General features: G+C 39.0%; 1 protein-coding gene across 16 annotated transcripts in view; it reads right to left on the bottom strand.

The window, feature by feature from the left end:
* Slc4a10 (solute carrier family 4 member 10) overlaps window positions 1-22,749 on the bottom strand; it is a 294,937-nt gene that overhangs the window by 160,236 nt on the left and 111,952 nt on the right.

Here is a 22,749-nt window from a genome sequence, read left to right as displayed (position 1 = left end):
TAGACTCCCTATCTAGAACTGTAGGAAAACTAAATGTTGTTCTTTAATCCAGCCTGTAGAATCTTGTGATGGTAGTTCTAATTAACACAGAGAGAAAATTTTAACTAAAACCTAGTTCTTACGGTGATATTAAATTTCAGGAGAGAGTTCATTAAATTGTGAGATTTCTTGATATTCAATGCATACTATTTAGGCTGACAGTGTTTCCTTTAAAGGATTAAATAAACTAAAAAGTTTTAGTGTCTATGATTGTACTAAAATTGTGGGGTTTTAATTAAAAAACATATAAAATATTTTTGAAGCAGAATTAAAATACCTCCAAGTTCTAGAAGGATTAGAACCAAGACTGGCATTCTTCTAGCCCTGAAAGAAAATCTGATATAATGTTTATACATTAGTAAGAAAGATTAATAACATAAATATGAAGTAATTATAGAGCAATGCTCTGGAAAAGTCAAGCTAAAGATAGGTTCAATATTTGTTTTATTGTGTGTGAGGATCCACTCAGGGAAGTGAAAAGCATTAACTGCTCCAACTGATTCATTTCAGAATGCTAAAATGACAATTTATACTCCCAATGAAGCTTATAGACAAAATTAAAGAAAATTAATGCACATCTATGTGTATCTCATCTGTTTATCATTTTATTCATCACAGCATTGCTCTGGGATGCAGTACGTTACAGAGCAGTAATTGAGCTTGGATCAAATCTTTTTTCTGCCAAATATTTATACAAGCTTGCGTTTTGTTGTTTTGTTGTTCTGAACTGTAAACATAGAGCAAACACAACTAACTTAGACTTCTGATCTAAAAAGCTAATGTTGAACTAAATGAAGAATATAACATTTAAATTTTACTGGCATTTTCAGGAGATTTTCTACAAGGGCACATCATATTGTGCCAAACCAAGATGACGTATATGTAATATCTACAAACATACAGATAATATGCAAATAATATAATGGATAATAAAAGAGAAAGTGTTAAATACAGTATCTGTTACCCAGTAGACACTGATACTTGTCAGTTTGCTTTTCTGTTCACATTGCCAACATTCATGGGCTTAATGGAACAAGAGGTGAGAACAAAATTTCTCAGGCCCGTGTCATTATATATAATGGGAAAAGAAAGCATCTTCAAAAAATGGTGCTGGTCTAACTGGATGTCTGCATACAGAAGAATGCAAATAGATCTATCTGTACTTATCACCCTGCCCCACACTCAAGTCCAAGTGAATAAAAGACCTAAACATAAAACCAGATACCCTGATAAAAGAGTAAGCAGAAAATAGTCTTGAATGCATATGCAGAAGAGGCAACTTCCTGAACAGAACAACAGCACAGGAACTAAGATTAACAATTAATAAATGGGCCTTATAAAAATGAAAAGCTTCTGTCAGGCAAAGACATCATCAGAAGGGCAAAATGGCAGCCTACAGAATGGGAAAATATTTTCATCAACCCTGCATCTGACAGAAATCTGATATCCAAAATACATAAAGAGCTCAAGAAACTAGATATCAACAAACCAAGTAATCCAATTTAAAGAATAGAGTACAGATCTAAACAGAGAATATCAACAAAGAAATCTCTTTAGTAAAAACAGTTCGTAGCCTCATGTTTGTTCACCCATCCACTTCATTCCCAGAAATAACAACTGCACAGAGAACCAGGAACTAGAGGCTGGATATTCCAGAGATCCAAGATAGAATCAAACATAAATAGAAAAAAAGTCAATGAAATGATTCCTAATGACATTCTTCTATACTCATAGATTGGCATCTATCCCAATTATCATCAGAGAGGCTTTACTGATTAACTGATAGAAATAAATACAGAAACCCACAGCCAAACATTAGATGGAGCTTGGGGAATCCCACAAAAAAAGAGGGAGGGAGCATTGTAGGAGCCAGAAGTGTAAAGGATACCACAAGAAAACCTACAGAATCAACTGACCCGAGCCCAGAGCGACTCACTGATGAACCATCCAGGAGCCTGCATGGGCCTGACTTAGGCCCTCCACACTTATGTTATATAACTGTATAGCTTGGTCTTGTTGTGGGACTCCTAAAGTTGGGAAAAGGATCTGTCTCTGACTCTGTTGCCTATATTTGGGACCCTTTGCCCCGAATGGGTTGCCTGGTCTCTCCTTAATAGAAGAGAAGGTGCCTAGAATTACTGCAATTTGATATGCCATGACTGGTTGACATCCACTTATGCTGGCCCTTTTTTGAAGAGAAACTGAGGAGGAATAAACCAAGAGAGGAAAGAAGGGAGGTGGGGAGGAGTAGGAAAATGGTGGGGAGACAAGGGAGGGGACATTCTAGTCAGAACTTAAAATTAATAAAGTTAAATTAACAATAACAAAATCAAGAAGTCCTGTACAACATTATGAGACAAGGAATCTGCAAAGATGAAGCTGAGTTTGTTTCCTGTTGCTCGTCTACTGCAGGTTATGCAGCCAGACTTAATAGTGTGTGATTCTCCCACTACCACTTCACCCACTACTGACTATAACTGATAGTTCCCATCCTGAATCCATACTCCATGCTTGCTCAGTCTTCTGGTCATACCCAGCTGCCTGAGCAGCCTGTTATCCCTGCCAGACCTCCATTCTCCCACCATCTCTCCTCCCATGTTCATCAGATCTGCTGCTCCTGAATCATACAGCCCAATGACACCCACCAGAGGCCTGTCACATCAGGATCATCAAGGATACTCCTGATATTTACTACAACAGGAACATGCAGAACTAAAGCCTTCTAAATGGCTAAAAGTCCTGAAAAAAACCCACAATCAACAAAGGCCAGGGCAATATGACACCATTAGAGCATGATATCATACTAGAGCAAGCCCTGGATATCTTCTTCGAACCAAAGCACAATAACGTGACCTTAAGTTTAACTTTATTAAGAGGATAGAGGCCTTTAAAGAGGAAATTAATCCAGAAAAATACAATCAGGTAGAGGATTTAAAAAGGAAACAAATAAATCCCTTAAAGTAATACAAGAATTAAACAATTGAATGAAATAAATTAAACCATTCAAGACCTGAAAGTAGAAATAGAAATGATAAAGAAAATATAAACTGAGTGAATCCTGGAGATGGTAAACCTAGGGAAGAGAACAGGAACCACAGATGCACGCATCCACAAGAGAATACAGGAGATGAAAGAGAGAATCTCATCCTTGGAAGATACAATAGAAGAAATTGATGCATCAGGCAAGAAAATGTTAAATCTAAAAAATTCCTGGCACGAAATATACAGGAATTCTGTGATATGAAGAAAAGAGCCAACCTAAGAATAATCTGAATAGAAGAATGTAAAGAATTGTAGCTCCGTGGGCCAGAACATAGTTTCAACAAAATCATAGAAGAAAACATTTACAACTTAAAGAAAGAGATGCCTATAAACAAACAAAAAACTTAAAGAGCACAAAAATAGATTGGACTAGAAAAATCCTCCTGATACATAATAATCAAAACACAAACTCTTCCGAACAAAGAAAGAATATTAAAGCGGCAAGAGGAAAAGACCAGGTAACATACAAAGGCAGACGTATCAGAATTATAACCAACTTCTCAACAGAGACTCTAAAAACTAGAGAGGCCTGAACAGATACATTGCAATCTCTAAAAGCCCATGGATATCAAACTAGACTAATATACCCAGCAAAACTCTCAATCACCATAAATGGAGAAAACAAAATATTTCAAGACAAATTCAAATTTAAACAATAGTCTACTTAAAAATCCAAACCTACAGAAAATACTACAAGGAAAACTCCAATCCGAAGAGTTGAGCAAAACTCTATCTAAAATTCTATCTATGCATAAACAAGGGAAGCACAAACACACACACATACACACACACACACACACACACACACACACACACACACAAAACCCACCACCACCACCACCACCACCACCAACAACAACAACAACAACAACAACAACAACAACAAAATAACAGGAATTAACAATCACTGACCGCTCTCAACATCAATGGACTAAATTTCCCAATAAAAAAGACACAGACTAACAATGAATATGAAAGCAGGATCCATCATTCTGCTCCATACAAGAAACACTCCTCAGCAACAAAGATAGACATTACCTCAAAATAAAGAGATTGAAAAAGTTATCCAAGCAAATGGACACAAGAAGCAAGCTGGAGTAGCCATATTAATATCTAATAAAATAGACGTTCAAGCAAAATTTATCAAAAGAGACAGGGAAGGACAATTTATACTCATTAAAGAAAAATTTACCAAGATGATATCTCAATTCTTTCTTAATATCTATGCCCCAAACACAACAGTAACGCACTTGTAAAAGAAACATTGCTAAAACTCAAATCAAACCCCATTCAATAATAGTGGGAGACTTCAACACCCCACTTTCACTGTTCAATAGGTCATCAACACAAAAACTAAAGAAAACAATAATGAAAGTAAAATGATGTGAACCAAATGGACCTTACAGGCATCTACAAAATATTTCACCCAAACACAAAAGAATATGCCCTTTTCTCAGCTCCTCATGGAGCCCTCTTCAAAATTGGCCATGTAGTTTGTCATAAAGCAAACCTCAGTAGATACAAAAAAAATTCAAATAACATCTTGTATCTTATCAGACCACCATGGATTAAAGCTTGGATTTAACAACAACAAAAACCCAGAAAGCGCACATTCATTAAAACTGAATAACTTTGTATTCAATGATGTCTGGGTTAGGGACGAAATAAATTAAAGACTTTCTAGAATTCAATGAAAATGAAGGCCCAATATACCAAAAATTATGAGACAGAATGGAAGCAGTGCTAAGAGAAAAATTCATAGCACTAAGTGCCTCCAGAAAGAAATTAGAAAGTTCTCAAATCAGTAGTTTGAAAGTACATCTACCCAGCTATACCTCTCCTAGGCTTATACCCAAAAGATACTCCAACATACAACAAAGATATGTGCTCCACTACGTTCATAGCAATCTTATTTATAATAGCCAGAATTAGAAAGAACCCAGATGCCTTTCAACAGAGGGATACAGAAAATGTGGTACATCTACACAATGGAGTACTACTCAGCAATCAAAAACAATGACTTCATAAAATTCATAGGCAAATGGAATGAACTAAAAAATATCATCCCGAGTGAGGCAACCCAATCACAGAAAAACACACTTGGTATGCACTCACTGATAAGTGGATATTAGCCCAAAAGCTCGAATAATCCAAAATGTGATCCATAGACCACAGGAAGCTCAAGAAGAAGGATGACCAAAATGCAGATGCTTCCACTCCTTCTTAAAAGGGGGAACAAAAATATCCATAGGAGGGAATATGTAGGCAAAGTTTAGAGCAGAGACTGAAGGAATGGCCATTCAAAGCCTGCCCTACATGTGGCATGCATATATATTTTTTTTCACCAAAACTAGATAAGACTAGATGAAGCTAAGAAGTGCATGCTGAAAGGGACCAGATATAGGTCTCTCCTGAGAGACACAATCAGAGCATGTCAAATACAAGGTGAATGTCAGCAGCAAACCACTGAACTGAGAATGGGATTCCCTTTGGGGGAATTAGGGGAAGAATTGAAAGAGCTGAAGGATCTTGCAACCCCATATGAACAACAATGCCAACCAACCAGAAGTTCCAGGGACTAAGCCACTACCCAAAGACTATACATGGACTGACCCAGGGCTCCAACTCCATATATAGCAGAAAATAGCCTTGTTGGGGCATCAATGGAAGGGGAAGCCCTTGGTCCTGCCAAGGTTGGACCCCCAGTGTAGAGGAATGTTGGGGGGAGGGTAAGGGGAGGTGGATGGGGGGAACACTCTTATGGGGTAAGAGAAGGGGATAGGAGACTTACGGACAGGAAACCGGGAAAGGGAATAACATTTGAAATTAAATAAAGAAATATATCCATTTTCTTTATAAAAGAAACTTATATTTGTACTGAACATACACATTTTTCCTTGTTCTTCTCCCCCTAAGCAATACAACAGAATAACTATTCCATTGCAAAATCAACATCTACCTCATATTAGCAGGTATTATAAGTAAGGTATGGGTGCTTTAGAGTGTATAATAAGATGGCCCTAGATTAATGAGAATTTACCACTTCATATATGAGAGCAGCATAAGAAATAAAAAAAGTACATCTAAAAGCTCTAGAAATAAAGAAGCAACATGCTGAAGAGGAGTAGAAGTCAGGAAATAATAAAAAGTAAGGGCTGAAATAGTCCAATATTTCATATGAAATATCCTCAAACTATTCCATAAGTAGAAACAGAAGGAACACTGCCAAACTCATTCTATGAGGCCATGGTCACCCTGATACCTAAACCATATAAGGACTCAACAAAGAGAATTTCAGACCAATTTCTCTTATGAACATTGATGCAAAAAATTCAATAAAATAATCGCAAACTGAATCCAGAAACACGATATACAAAAATCTATCAATGTAACCCATCATATAAATAAACCAAAAGAAAAAAATCACATGGTCATCTTATTAGATGCTGAAAAAAATCCTTTGGCAAGGGCAACACTCCTCCATTGCTGGTTGGAATGCACACTTGTACGACCACTTTGGAAATCAATTTGGAAATTTCTCAGAAAACTGGAAATAGTTCTACCTTAAGACCTAGCTATACTACTCATGGACATATAACTAAAATATACACACTATACCACAAGGATATTTGCTCAACTATGTTCATGATAGCTTTATGCATAATAGCCAGAAACTGGAAACAACCTAGATGTCCCTCAACTGAATAACAGATAAAGAAAATGTAGTACATAAGTACAATGGGATACTAATCAGCTTTAATAAACAAAGACATTATGAATCTTGCAGGCAAATTGAATGGAACCTGAGAATATCATCCTGAGTGAGGTAATGCAAACCTAAAGGGACACATACGGTATGTATTCATTTACAAGTGGATACTAGACATAAAGGACAGAATATCCATGCTACACTCCATAGACCTAAAGAAGCTGAAAAAGAAGGAAGGCTTGAATCTAACTTAGAAGGAGGCAGATTGAGGGAGGGGAAATGGGGTGGGGCTCAGGATCAGGTGTGGGGAGAGACAGGAGAGAAGGCCAGAGAGCCAGGAGAATGAATAGAAATCTGCAGCATAGGGGGAGCATTGGGGGAGAATCTGGAGAATATGCCAGAGACCTGGGATGCAGGAGGCTCCCAGGGATCAATGGGGTGACCATAGTTGAGACTCACAGCAGTAGGGGATATGGAACCTGAAGAGGCTGCTTCCTGTAGCCAGGCAGGAACCCCACTGGAATGATAGGAACACCAACCTACCACAAATCTTTTTAACCCCAAATTCATCCTGTAAAAAAATGCAGGGACTGGGATGGAGTAGAGACTGAGGGGAGAGCCAATCAATTACCAATTACTGGCTGAACTTTAGACCTTCCCATGTTTTAGCACCAATCCCTGACACTATCAATGATACTCTGTTATACTTGCAGAGAGGAGCCTAGCATAGCTGTCCTCTGAGAGACTCTACCTAAAGCTCACTCAGACAAATGCAGATACCTACAGCCAAACATTAGATAGAGCTCAGAACTCTTATGGAAGAGTTGGGGGAAGAATTGAAGGCCGAGAAGGGGATGGGAACTCCGCAGAAAGACCGGCAGTTAACTAACGGGGACTCTTGGGGGCTCTCAGACACTGAACCATCAATCAAAGAGCATGTACTCCCCACCCCCGCTGCACATATTTAGCAGGTGTGTAGCACACTCTTCATGTAGATTCCCCAACAACTGGAGTGGGAGCTGTCCCAAAAAATGTTGCCTGTGCGGGGAATATGTTCCTCTAATTGTGCTGCCTTGTCTGGCCTCAGTGGGAAAGGATCCACCCTCTCAGAGGAGAAAGAGAGGGGGGCTGGCAGGGCAAACTGTGTGAGGGGGAACCAGGAGCAAGGGCAGCAATCAGGATGTAAAGTGAATTATTTTAAAATGCTAAAAAAAATGCTTAAAAAAAAGAGAGTAGTTTGTTTGCTTAATGAAATTCATTGGATGAAACTAAATTTTCATTGCAAGTGGTTATCAATTGGTGACAGCTCGGGTAGAGATGGGGCAAGGATCAACTTATCCTTTCAGCTCTAGGGCACCATGCAGAGCGGAGGCATGCAGGTCCTGTGCATCATGCTACTTCATTCTCTGTGAAATTATATATGTGCTTATCTTTTTGTTTAGAGGACCTTGTTTCTTGGAGTTCTCCATTACTTCTGTCTCTTATGTTGTTTCTGTCTCCTCTTCCAGAGGTTTTCCTGTGACCTGAGGAAAGGGATTTGATGGAGACATCCCCATCCTGTTTGGGGCTGAGTGTACAATGGTCTCTCTCTACAAAGTTAGACTGTGTATTTGTTCCCATCTGCTGCAGGATGAAGCTTCTCTGAAAATGGCGGAGCAAGGCACTGATGTATAAATACAGCAGAATGTCATTAGGAGTCATTTTATTGTTTCAACAAGGCCTGACATTATTACTAATGCTATAGTAGGCCTATAGCCTAGCATGGATGCCCTCCAAGAGGCCTAACAAGCAGCTGATCAAGACAGACACAGATACTTACACCCAAACAATGGACTGAAGTTGGGGACCTCTGTGGTTGAATTAGGGAAAGGTTGGAAGAAGTTGTGGAGGGGGGGTGATCTTATAGGAAGACCAGCAGTCTCAACTAACCTGGATCCCTGAGGTCTCTTAGATACTGAGCCACCAACCAGGCAGCACACACTAGGTGGTATGAAGTCTAACCCTTGAGAGACTTGAGGCCCCAGGGAGTCCGGAGGCCTGGGGGTGGGGGTGGGGGTGGGAAGGGCATCCTCTTGGAGATAGGGGGAAGGAGAAATTGGATGAGGAACTATCTGAGGGCAGAACCAGAGGGGCTTTAGGACTGGACTGTAAAAAAAAGATTAAAGGTAATTTTATAAAGAAAGAAAAGAAGGAAGGAAAGAAGGAACAGAAGGAGGGAGGGAGGGAGGGAGGGAGGGAGAGTGGGAAGGAGGGAAGGAGGGAGGTAGGGAAGAAGGATGTTCAAAAAAAAATTAAACATGGTTTAGCCCTGGGTCAATGGGCTCTAGTCTCAGGTTCTTGGCCACCCAGGCAGTGTTGATTATGGGCTTTAGCTATAGGATTGAGCCTATGTTAAATTAGATATTGGTTAGTTACTCCCACAAGTTGTGTGCCTGCATTATACTAACATATCTTGCAGAGAGGATACCACCGTATATCACAGGGTTTGTGGCTATATTGCTATTTGCATTTCACTCTTGGTATCATGCACAGAAAAATTCTGTATCAAAGATGATAGAGCTCAATCTCTCCATATTGAATGAGTCGTGTTATATTGTCTTCAACAATGGGGCCTTGCAGTCAGTTTGTGGAGAGCAACCAGTCTGGAAAACAGCCTGGGATACTCATGGGACCCTTTTAGCCAACACTTCAATTAGATGTAGCCCAATCCCCCTACTGGAAGCTTCATTTGGTGACAAAAATGGCCAGGTGGGAAGCTCTGTCTCCCCATTATTTGGCCATTTCATTTAGATTGCCTTCATATATGTATACATTTTAGGACACTTCTACTGTATTATGTTTCTATACTACCCCTCAAATGCTCATTAATTTTAGCTGTCTCTCCTCATATTCTCTCCCTCGTCATCTTCTTCCTCCTCTTCTCAATCATATGGTTCCAGCCCCCTCAACTATTTGTTTCCTAGAGAGATCTATCCGTACACCCCCAGCCCCTTAACCTATATCTAACATGTATGGTTCTACAGATAGTAGCAAATATTCACATATAAGCAAATATATAGCATATTTTTCATTCTGGGTCTGCGTTACCTCACTCAGGAAGATTTTTTTCTAATTCCATGCATTTGCCTGAAAATTTCATGTGTTTTAATGCTGAGTAATACTGCATGCATAAATGTACCACAATTTCTTTATCCATTCTTCTGTTGACGGACATCTAGGTTATTTCAAGTTTGTGTCTATTTTGACTATTCCCGAGACAGTGCCCTTGTCGTAGAATAAACTATTCTTTGTATGTACAGCTATAGGATTTCTTTGTTGTTTTGTTTTCTCTTGTTGAAGTCAGCCATTCTGGCAGGTGTAGGATGAAATCTCAAAGTAGTTTTAATTTACGTTTTCCTGATGACAAATGATATTGAACATTTCTTTGTATTTCAGTTATTTGCTGTTCTTCTATTGAAAATATGGTTTACATTTGTACCTCATTTTTAAAATGGGTTATTTGTTTTCTTGATATCTAGTTTTTTTGAGTTGTTTCTTTATTACAGATATTAGCCCTCTGTTTTATGTAGAGTTGATAAAATTTATTTTAAGTTCTGTTTGCGATAGCCAGAAGCTAGAAACAACCCAGATGTCCCATGACAGAAGAATGGATACAGAAAATGTGGTTCATTTACACAATGAAATACTATTCAGCTATTAAAAATGAGGACATTATGAGTTTTGCAAGCAAATGGATGGAACTAGAAAATACCATCCTGAGTGAGAAAACTCAGACCCAAAAGGACATGCAAGGTATGTTCTCACTAGTAAGTGGATATTAGCCAAAATGAAAAAAAAAAGGTACAGAAAACCCAAGATACAGTCCACAGAACTCAAAAAAGTCAATGAGCTAAAGGTCCCAGGTGAGGGATACCTCAGTCATCCTTGGGAGGGAGACGAAAGCAACCACAAGGTGGGGAGGCAGGGGAGAGAAAAGGGAGGTGGATAGGGGGAGAGGGGAACATGATCTGGTATTGGGTGGGAGAAAAGGTCTGAAGCCCTGAGGACCAGCAGAAAGAATGGAAATAGGTGACCTCATGAGGAAGGATGTTGGGAGGACCCTCCAGAATGTACCAGAGACCTGGGAAGTAAAAGACTCTCAGGACTCAAAGGGGTGGGAGGGGCCCTAGATGAAATGCCCTACAGTGAGGAGAGGGAACTTGTTGAACCCACCTCCAGCAGAAAGACTGGGCATCAAGTGAGGGATGGGGTTGCTATCCAATAGTCAAAGCTCTGACCCATGTGGAAGAAATGCAGGAATGGAAATGGAGAAGAGCCTGAGGAAAAGAAGGTCCAGCAACAGGCCCAAAGTGGGATCCAGCTCAAGGGGAGGGCCCACAACCTAACACCATTACTAAGCCATGGGTTGCTCACAAAACAGGACCTATCATGCTCTCCAAAAGACCCAACAAGCAGCTGAAAGTCAGATGCAGATAACTGCACCCAATCAATGAACATAATTGCTGACTCCTCTGTTGAATTAGGGGAAAGCTGGAAGAAGCTGAGGAGGAAGGCGACCCTGTAGGAGGACAAGCAGTCACAATTAACCTGGACTCCTGAGCTCTCTCAGACACTGAATCACCAACCAGGCACCATATATCAGCTGAGATGAGGCCTCTAACACATATACAGCAGAGGACTGCCGGGTCTGGGTTCAGTCAGAGAAGGTGCACCTAACCCCCAAGAGACTGGAGGCCCCAGGAAGTTTAGAGGTCTGGTGGGGTGGGTAGGGACATCCTTGTGGAGATGGGGGTGGGTGGGTGGAGGTATGGAATGTGGAACAGTTGGAGGGTAGACCAGGAGGGAATAAAATCTAGAGTATAAAAGTAAATAAAAAAATTTAAAAAAGGAAACAGTTCTAACCAAAAAGTTCTTTTTCATAAAAACTAATGAATAATTATTTGCATACCAAAATCAGTCATCCCTAGAATTTAGGCTGAAAGCTAAAAATATGGTTATTCCACTCAGAATTGTGCCAAAGAGCATTTTCTTCACAAAATCTTTGAAAACATAAAATACTTCCCTATTTGAGTCTTTGTTAGATGAAAAATTAGAGACTGTACAAGTTTACATATAATCCATAATGAGTTTTGAGAATAACATTTATCCACCACCTCTTGTTGTTACAATCTTTTATGTCCTCTTTCATAAACCAAAGATACTATGTTAAAAAGAAAAATAAAAATAAAGGGCGAGGTAAAAGAAGAGGAGGAATCTATTCAATCACTTCTTGAGTCTGTACTTGATTATATGATTTAATTTGATCAATGGATATCAGCAAAAGTGGCACAGAGACATGAAGAGAGTTTGTGCACTGGGTTTTACTCTACTGCTTTTGGGAGCTCAAGCCACCATGTAAGCATATTTAAATCGGGAGACTAGTTGATAAGAGGTCATGAATTGTCTTAGTTGACAGTTCTCCTGTGAGGCTGAGGACTAACCAATCAGCTTCAGCTGGCAAAGTATCAGCTTCCTACAGATGCAGAAGGCAGCTGATTTAGGATAGAACGAATAACTATTAGATTTCCACTAGAACCAAGTATCTATAATAATACCCTAGTTTGGTTGTTTTTTGTTGTTGTTGTTGCTGTAGTTTTTGCTGCGAACTACCAAAAACCAACTTGGAGAAGATAGGGTTTCTTTCATTTTACATCTTATAATCCCATCAAGAGAAGCAAGGGCAGGAGCTCAAAGATGCAACCTGAAAGCAAGAAATGCAGCAGAGACCATGGAGGAACACTTCTTCCTGTCTGTCATACTCCCTTACTTATCCTTACGTAGTCTTTTAATACAGTTCTGACCCATCTGCTATGGATGCTGCAACACAGTGGTCTGGGCCCTCTCACAAAGATGATCAAGAAAATGATCCACAGACATTCCCACAGGACCACCTGATTCAGGCAATTCTTCATTTAGATTTTCTCTCCTCAGGTGTGTTACAATGACAACAAAACTAGCCAGTGCAGATAGGACCTTTGCTGTTTGATTCCATTAACTTTTGGGTTGGTTTGTTATACTACCAAGACCAGTGAATAAGAAGTATTTGGAACAAAAGGTTTAAATTATAAAAGATTGATAAATATAAGATACAGTGTTTAAAGAAATATGGCATAAATTATTCTCATTGGAGAATGTTAACTGTGACAGATATCTCAAAGAAAAATAAATGATGGGGCTGGGGATTTAGCTCAGTGGTAGAGCGCTTGCCTAGCAAGCGCAAGGCCCTGGGTTCGGTCCCCAGCTCCGAAAAATAGAAAAAAGAAAAAAATAAATGATGAAGGAATCAAAAAATATTCATTCTACATATGGCTAGCATGGCAGTGATAACAAACTGTGTAAGGGTAAATCCAAGGATACTCGAAAAAGTATGATGTACATTACTAACATAATGCCTTCCTTAGTTCAAGACAGTTGCTTTGTGCAGTGCTGTGACAGAGAATAGCAGAAAAGGCTTCATGCCCCTAGAAGAGTTGAGATCTCTGCACAAGTGAAAACTTGTCACCCTGTAAACTCTATCAGAGCATTGAGACACTAATGTCCAATGACAAAAATGTTGAGAACTCTCACTTGTAACATTTTTCTGTTTAAATTATTTATAAAAATCAGCTATATCTATATGTAGGTATTAAATACAGAACTAGCCAAAGACATGTGTTTAAAACTAAGCAAAGAAGTCAAATCATAAAGATATTCACACAGTGAGAAGTTACTATTAACAAATGATAAGGATACTACGAACAGCAATGGAAGACATTCTGGAATTTTTTTAAAGATTTATTTTATTTATATGAGCACACTGCAGCTGTTGGACACACCAGAAGAGGGCATAGAATCCCATTACAGATGGTTGTGAGCCACCATGTGGTTGCTGGGAATTGAATTCATGACCTCTGGAAGAGCAGTAGAGCTCTTAACGACTGAGCCATCTCTCCAGCCCTACATCCCAGATTTCTTATTAAGAACTACGGAGAGCATCAACAAGAGTGAGGCTGAATCCCCTCGTACAAATTACAACTGACTTCTGCTAAAATGAGCCACGACACAAGAAAGGATTTTTCTCTTGTATAAACCAAGAGGAGGCTTAGAAACTATGGAAAATAGTTCTGTTTCAAAAAATAACATATGAAACATTTTACCAATGAGTTTCAGGTGATTGCAGAACTCTGAGAAAAACATCATATAAGGAATCATCAAATATTAGATCATCCAATGGTAGTCTGATGGGTCTGGGAGCAGCCAGAAAAAAAAGAACAACTTTTCACGTATTTGTTGATGCTCTTACAATACAGGGGCCAGATTACAGACACAGACCCACTGGAAAAGTTGTGTGACCCTTTGAGGAACATGGGAGACAGAAACTATTGCTTCTGAAAAGGAACACCTGGAAGCTCTCCTAAAGCATGTAAGGAATTGAACATACACCAAATGTATAAGCAAGCTTCCTTACAGGCGCACTCAACAAGTAGTCATTGATAATAACAGCTTTCTATACTGTATCTACTCTTAAATTTTGTCATCATACAATGAGTTGAATTGTTACAAATAATTCAACTGTATTATTAACACTTATTAAATGATTGTATACAAAATTGAAAAAGAATTGTAAGCAAAAAAATTCTACAATAGTCAGAAAAGATTGAATAGCTGCCTGGTCGTACACCAAGTTTTGCACAGATTCAAATAAATACCGGAAGTTTTGGAACTTATACCAGCATATGACCATCAATCTGATTTTGTACAGCTCTTATAATGTCTCGAATCCATTTGTCCAAATGTACTTAAGTCATCCAGCAATTTAAGCACAACAAACCTGCCCACCCTCATGGTCAAGTCCCCATTATAATAAAGACATTATCTCTGTTTTAATTCATTCGTGGACATCTGGAAATGCTGCAGTGTTAGACTTAAATATTTTTGCACACACTTATAAATACACAAGCCTCTTGTATTTTAGCTGGAATTGTCTTAGGTTCTATCCCAACACTGTTCAGTCACCTGAATCTGAACAGGTCTCTGTGGCTGTTTTGCCCAAATGAGACCCGGGCACTGAAGGCTGCAGAGCTTCTGCTTAATACCTGTTAATCCCAGATGACCTGTAGATGCCACAACTGATTGCTTTAAGTGCCACAGGAAAAAAAAGCAAATCCTTAGTGTAGGGAATTAGTCAATCGTGTCTATGGTAAAGTGGACACACCTGTGAAAGACCCTCACTAAGTACGAGGATCCAGTGAGCGAGCGTCCAGCACTAACTGCTGCATCAAGTGCAAATACTGCTCTGGACGGAGAGAGTAGTGGCAGAGACAACTGGAGTTGGGGAGCATCTCTGGAACTAGCAAGAAAGTATGGCAATGGGAAGTCCCAGGAATTGATGGGGATGAACCTAGCTAAGACTCCTAACAATGGGGGATATGGAGCATTACCTGTCCGTCTCCTGTAATGAAGCAGGTCTTCCAGTGAAGGCATTAGGATACAAAACCTCTGACCTGTAACTTTTCCTGCTTACAAGATGTGCTATGGTAAAGGTGGCACAGAAATTGTGGGAGTGGCTAACCAATGATTGGTCCAACTTAAGACCCATGCCACCATAGCATGAGAGGGAGCCTGTCCCTGACACTGCCTTTAAGGCCCCAAGCCAGAATCTGGATAGCCCAGAGACCCAAGATAGAACCAAACAAGAATGGGAAGAAAGTCAATGAAATTATCCCTCCTGATAGTCTGCTATACTTATAGATTAGCATCTATCCCAACTGTCATCAGATGGTTTTATCCAGCAATTGATGGAAACCGATGTAGAGATAGTTAGGCAGGGCTTGGAGAATCCCAAAGAAGAGAGGGAGGATTGTAGGAGCAAATGGAGTCAAAGACACCATAAGAAAACCTATAGAATCAACTAACCTGAGCTCACAGGGGTTCACAGAGACTGAATTTATGACCAGGGAGCCTTCATGGGACTGATCTCGACCCTCCATACATATGTTACAATTGTGTAGCTTGGTCTTCTTATGGGACTCCTAACAGTAAGAACAGGAGCTGTCTCTGAGTCTGTTGCCTATCTTTGGGACTCTTTCCCCTACTGGGTTGCCTTGTCTAGCATTAATACAGAGAAGATACCTGGTCTTCTTACTGTACCTTGATATGCCATGGCTGATTGAAATTCACTGAGGTTGGCCCTTTTCTAAAGAGAAATGGAAGAAGTGGATGGGGGAAGAGGGGAAGTGGGAAGAAGGGACTGGGAGGAGAGAAGAAAGGGGAAACTGAGGTCAAGAGGTAAAAATAAAAACAGAAACAAAACAAGACAACAACAAACTACTTGGGATCCAGGGAATGTTCAATGAGCAGACTGAGTTTCCCAGGAAAGAGATTCTCAGACATTCATGTTCAGAGATTTTGCTGGGAACTGTCAGCAATGACACACGTGAGAAAATAAGGAAACACAACTTAAATACAGCAGGAAGCCGAATCATGCTTCACTTGTGACACAGACCTCTAGTAATCCCCTGGGTAAACACTGAAGCAGGGGTAAAGTACATCAGAGTTTCCAAATTTTAGGGAAAAAACTCATGTACTTCTTCTCAGCAGTTTTTGGACTTCACTGAACTCAGTATGCCACAGGGTAGGTGCTTCTGTAGGTGACAGCTCCTTTCTGATGAAAAGAATGACTACATGGCACACATATATGAACCATTAGAAGGCAAAAATGGCTGACAAGTAAGGAGGTCACTGACTCAGTTTTCCTTTATTACATTTATGAATGCATCTCTCTATCATGTGCATGTATATATGTGATATGTATGTGCTACAATTCTCCTGTGGAGATCAGAGGACAACAGGAACTGGATCTCTCCTTCTACCAGTTGAATCCTGTGGCTCTATCTCGAGTCATCTGTCTTGACAGCAAGCACTTTCACCCTCCAAATTCATTTCAATAGCCTGTGCCACAGTTTTTAAAGGGACATTAGACAAGATGGATGAAGCAAAGAAGTGCAGGCCGACAGGAGCCGGATGTAGATCTCTCCCGAGAGACACAGCCAGAATACAGCAAACACAGAGGCGTATGCCAGCAGCAAACCACTGAATTGAGAATAAGACCCCGTTGAAGGAATCAGAGAAAGAACTGGAAGAGCTTGAAGGGGCTCGAGATCCCATATGTACAACAATGCCAAGCAACCAGAGCTTCCAGGGACTAAGCCACTACCTAAAGACTATACATGGACTGACCCTGGACTCTGACCTCATAGGTAGCAGTGAATATCCTAGTAAGAGCACCAGTGGAAGGGGAAGCCCTGGGTCCTGCTAAGACTGAACCCCCAGTGAACTAGTCTATGGGGGGAGGGCGGCAAGGGGGGGAGGATGGGGAGGGGAACACCCATAAAGAAGGGGAGGGGGGAGGGGGAGGGGGATGTTTGCCCAGAAACCGGGAAAGGGAATAACACTCGAAGTGATTATAAGAAATACTCAAGTTAATAAAAAAAAGACTGATATGCACTCACTGATAAGTGGATATTAGCCCAAATGCTCAGAATATGCAAGAAATAATTCACAGACCCCATGAAGTTCAAACAGAAGGAAGACAAAAGTGTAGAGACTTCAGTCCTTCTTAGAAGGGGTAACAAAATACTCATGAGAGGAAATACAGGGACAAACAATGGAGCAGAGACTGAAGGAAAGGCCATCCAGAGACTGTCCCACCTGAGAATCCATCCCATATGCAGCCACCAAACCCAGTCACTATTGCTGATGCCAAGAAGTGCTTGCTGTTCTTATGGGCTTATAAACACCTTCCATTCATTTGCCTAAGAATTTCATGAAGTCATTTTTTTTATTAGCTGACACTAACCTGACAGGAACCTGATATGGATGTCTCATGAGAGGCTCTGCCAGAGCCTTACTAATACAGATTAATATGCTTGCAGCTAACCATCAGACTGAGCACTTGGTACCCCTATGGAATTGTTACAGAAGGGACTAAAGAAGCTGAAGGGGTTTGAACCCCATAGAAAGAACAATATCAACCAACCAGACCCCCCAGAACCGAGGACTAAACCACCATCCAAAGAGTACATACGGACAGACCCATGGCTCCAGCCGCATATGTAGCAGAGGATGGCATTTTCTGGCACCAATAGGAGGAGTAGCCCATGGTTATATGAAGGCTCGTTTTCCCAGTGAAGGGGAATGCCAGGGAGATGATGTGGGAGTTGCAGGGGAGAGCATCCTCACAGAAGCAGGAGGAGTGGCTTGGGAGAAGGGGCAACCAGGAAAGGAGATAACATTTAAAATGTAAATACATAAAATATCCAATAAACAGAGAATATATCCCCCAAATTGACCTTCTAAAAAATAAATAAATAAAATAAAATAAAATAAGAAATAGAAACATTACATAGTACTGTTATAATTATTAAAATACACAGTAGTTATGTAAATTCAAATTTAACTGGATAACATATTAGAATAAATTTTAAAGTATTAATTATTTTCCCTTTGTTGACTTCAGTCTGTACTAAATCCCAACCTGACATGGAAAACAGAAGTAGAAATTGTTTACCTCAATTGTATTGAGGTTTGCTTTAATTGCAATGCTGAGGTTTTCTAACTATAGGATTTGATATTCTTCACAAAGTATTGCCACGTGAAGCGGAAGAAAGCATAGAAAGAACATGCCAGTGGTGCTAAGAAGGCTGCATGGAAGATGGTGGAAAAGACACAATGGGAGTGCACAGTGCAGATGACCAAGGCAAGGAGATCAGCGTGCATCAAAAAGGGGGAGAGGAAAAGATGTCAGTAACATCAACCCAGAGAATTTAGTGACAGCATAACGTACAAAAGTGAGTATGCAAAATGTCTAAATTGTATCATCTTGGGTTTAGATAATAGAAGGGATAATAACACTATAAAACACCTGTGAAACAAACAAAAGAGAGATTTGGAAACAAGAAACCATACAGTTGTCACTCATGAGAATGTATAGGACACATGAATAATGTAACTAATGTAACATTTTACTCCAAGCTGTTGTTTTTAAGAAGGTGATTATTTTCCACTAAATATATTGTACCTGAGATTTCAAAGATATTTTTAAACAACTGGCATTTCTACTAGCTGCACTCAGAATGCTAAATTATGCTGATAGTTCTAGTAGCTAAGATACACAATAATTCTAGGAAGCAACAATTTTTTAAATAAAAAAGTTTTACTTGATAATTTTGTATTTATAAAATGTGCCTGTCTCCGATATCAATCCTGTCTCTTTTCCAGTTAAAGTGTTTATTCTGTGCTGTCTGCATCACTAAATGTGCTTCTTAAAATCACAGTATTTTCTATTACACAAAGGGAGTGACTACCATCTGCACAACTGCAGTGCTGCCTCCTTAATGGTCCTCTCTCACTTACTGATAACTGCCTCATCCTGAACATCACTCCTGCATTAACGAACAAGGTCCTCCAGGGCTCATAAACCTATGTATAGATTATAGACCCTTTATTAGCACGGGTGCCTGTCATTTGCTGTGTTTTAGTATAGGAAAAATAAAAGCCAATACAAATAAGATTTGTTGTCTATTTTTAAAATTGAAGTATTTTTTAAAAAACTTTATATAATGTCATCTCTGTTTAAAAACAATTTTCATCACAAGTGACTTAACTATACTCATTACCATCTAGGGTAGTGGTTCTCAACCTGTCACAGCCCCTTTGGAGGTCACATATCAGATAATTAGATTATGTTTCATAACAGTAACAAAGTTAGGGTTATAAAGTAGCAACAAAAATAATTTAAAAAAAAATAATAATTTCCAATAGTGTCCTACCAGTTGTAAATGTCACTTAATTAATAAAAATAATTAATAATTATAAATATATAATCAATCTATACTCCCTTATGTTTAGCCTAGAAATGCATGTAATAATTTAGCTATAACAATTATATTATGTTTCAATAAAGAATTTTATATCTAGAAGAACAATTCAGTATTTTGCTGTAATTATTGATGATTATTAAGTGTTAATTTCATGTATCTGTGTATGACTTATTCACACGAATATTTAACTCCAAGATGGTTTGTCATGAAATTGTACATATTTATAGGCATACTTCTTTTTATGTTGGGTTTCTTGCTGCATTTTTTTAGGGAGGATAAGCATAATTTGTCAAGCATGATCAATGGACTTTGTAAAACCAAAGGCCAACTTAGCATTACTATAAAATGCATCAAAGCAAAGGCAAATAGACAAATTTGAATCATGCAAAATCCCAACCCATATTATTAATGCAGTATCTGTATCCTTCCAGTTTAAAATTAGTGCCTACTTACTGAATTACATATAAAACCAAATGTCACTTGTTCCTAAATTCATAATGATTATTTTATAAGTATGAAATTTTGTCAATTTGATACTGACTGAATAAAATTGACTCCTTAAAATCTAGCTGGTCAGGGTTCCAAAGGAAGGACAATGGGCTGGGAAGAGAGGGCTGTTTGAGGGAAGCTGTCAAACGACTAGAAAGACCATAATGGAGAAGAGGAGGAGAGAGAGTGCTGTGGCCTATTGCAATCTCACCGTGACTGATGTCTGACTACACTTAAAGTCTGAGGTAACCTCAGAGAAGAGGGAACAGAAAGACTGTAAGAACCAGAGGACCAAGACACCACTGAGAGACTACGTCTTCAGTATAACACAGAAAGTCTGTACCGATGAAACCACAACAACATGGCAGCCTAATCTGGACCTGAAGAACAATGCAGCCAGTGAACGATGAAGGCCATGATCCACCCCTAGGTGAAAAGCTGCAGGTAGTAAATGGCTACCCAAAGGAGAGTCAATTTTCCCCAGAAATAAGCCCCACTAATTTATCAACTAATACCAAGTGGTTAGCCCAAAAAACATACACGTAGGAGCAACAGTAACTGGATTCTGCAGTTTTGATTTATATCTGTATACTAATGTATATGTATAACCCTAATAATTAAAGATGAGAAAACTGGGTTCTGCCGTCATGTCCTTTGGAATGGATGCCTCTCTCTCCCTGTCCAGCCTCCACCTGGCCTTTAGTGCATTTTACAGGAGATAAGAGAAATGGGATCTAATGCCCTGCCCACACAAGCTCTTTTTTTTTTTTTTTTTTTTTTTTTTTTTTTTTTTGGTTCTTTTTTTCGGAGCTGGGGACCGAACCCAGGGCCTTGCGCTTCCTAGGTAAGCGCTCTACCACTGAGCTAAGTCCCCAGCCCCACAAGCTCTTTCTTTTCTCATTTTATAAACTAACTTCTCTCACCCATATTAAGAGCAGGATGAGGGGAGAACAATTCAAAATTCTGAACTGATGGCTTTGTTTCGTTTCAACCTCGAGATAGTAAACAAGAACAACAACAGTAAAATCTCAGTAGAAAAGATAAAATAGCTGTCATCATATACTTCAGCTTTCTCAATTTAATTTGTTTAAAGGTTACATTAGGAGAAACAGTTTCCATAGACATCAACACAGGATTCCAGGGGGTTTCTACTGGTAAAATCTCATTCTTTCAGTGATGGGTTACAGAGCACAAGGACATAGAAAGACAGATATGTGAGATATTTAATGCAGGATTTTTTAAAAGAGCAATCCTCAGCTCTCTGTTCTTTGTCTATTGTCCTAGGGATTCTAAAATAATTTCTCACATGTAAGTAGGACTGCTTCATCATTTCTTCTGTAGACAACTCCATGTTACTTAGTAAGTTATTGTTACTTAAGAATTGAAATTTTATATTGTCTCATTTTAAGTTATAAAGTCCATTGTTCATCTCTGTCACTTTTCCTGTTCAGCTTGATTCTGGCTACTCTCAGAATCAACCTGATTAATGTAATTGCGCCCCAAGCAGCATGGTTTGTGAGAGATAAGCTTTGTGTTAAGACTGAAAGCATCTCTGCACATGTTCCTGTATGATTGATGCTGAATAAATGAAGAATGCTAAGGAAAAAACTGTAATACTTTGGTGCCTAAACTCAAAAAGAGTTATTGAATTTGAAACATTACAACTTCAATTTTCAAGGTTATTTATTTTAATTTACACAATAAAATATGTGTGGTATAGCCAATCACCAGGCTTGTCCAACAAGTGTGACTTTCTTGGACCTGTACATTATTTTTTGTGTTCCATATAAAATACCTATTACAGACAATGCATCAACAAGATCTGTGTTGATAGACATGGTTTCCAAATATTGCATCAACTATTAAGCAGTGAAATCATTGCAATGGAAAAGAAGGTTCAAACACTATTAGCTAATTGCAACTTAAATACTTATCCTTTTATTCAATGCTTAAATTGAAAAACATTCTGCTTCTTCACACAATGAATAATAAGTTCTGTTTACCTGTACTTAAGACCATCTAGGTTTCACCCTACATTGAAATGACAAATATTATATATAACTCATATCTAAGAGATGAACAAATTCTTGGTTAAAAAAATGAAAGTTAATTCTACATGAATATTAAGTTGTGCTGTTGCAACCACTGATTATTCTACTCCTAGGTATTTCTTGAATTATTGAATCCTGTTTTTCTAAAAATCCTTATGATACATACATTGCTTTTAGTATGCTAACAATTGAGAGAATTAAGATACAGGAAGTCAACTAAAGGCCCTATGCTAATGAAGGGACAGACCTGGCATTTGAGCAAACTGTGGTCTGCCGTTAGTAGACTGTACTATCCCACCCACTGGATTTGCAGTCCTTCTCATTTGAAGGGAACACAGAAAAATGCATGTTTTCTGATGCCTGAATAGAAGACTAACTGTCTTTAATTCTCTTCCAGTGACAGCCTCCTCTGATAACAGGCTCTTCTTTCCCAGCATATCAGAGATGATTTATCTATTTTTTCTTTTCTCTAATTAATTTCAATTCCTTAAAACAGGGATTACTGAAAATCTATCACCAA

The sequence above is a fragment of the Rattus norvegicus genome, chromosome 3 (genome assembly GCF_021556685.1).
Source record: "Rattus norvegicus strain SHRSP/BbbUtx chromosome 3, alternate assembly SHRSP_T2T, whole genome shotgun sequence".
NCBI classification, from domain to species: domain Eukaryota; kingdom Metazoa; phylum Chordata; class Mammalia; order Rodentia; family Muridae; genus Rattus; species Rattus norvegicus.
Note: the sequence above shows the minus strand (reverse complement) of the source record. Positions and strands in the feature narration are given on the sequence as shown.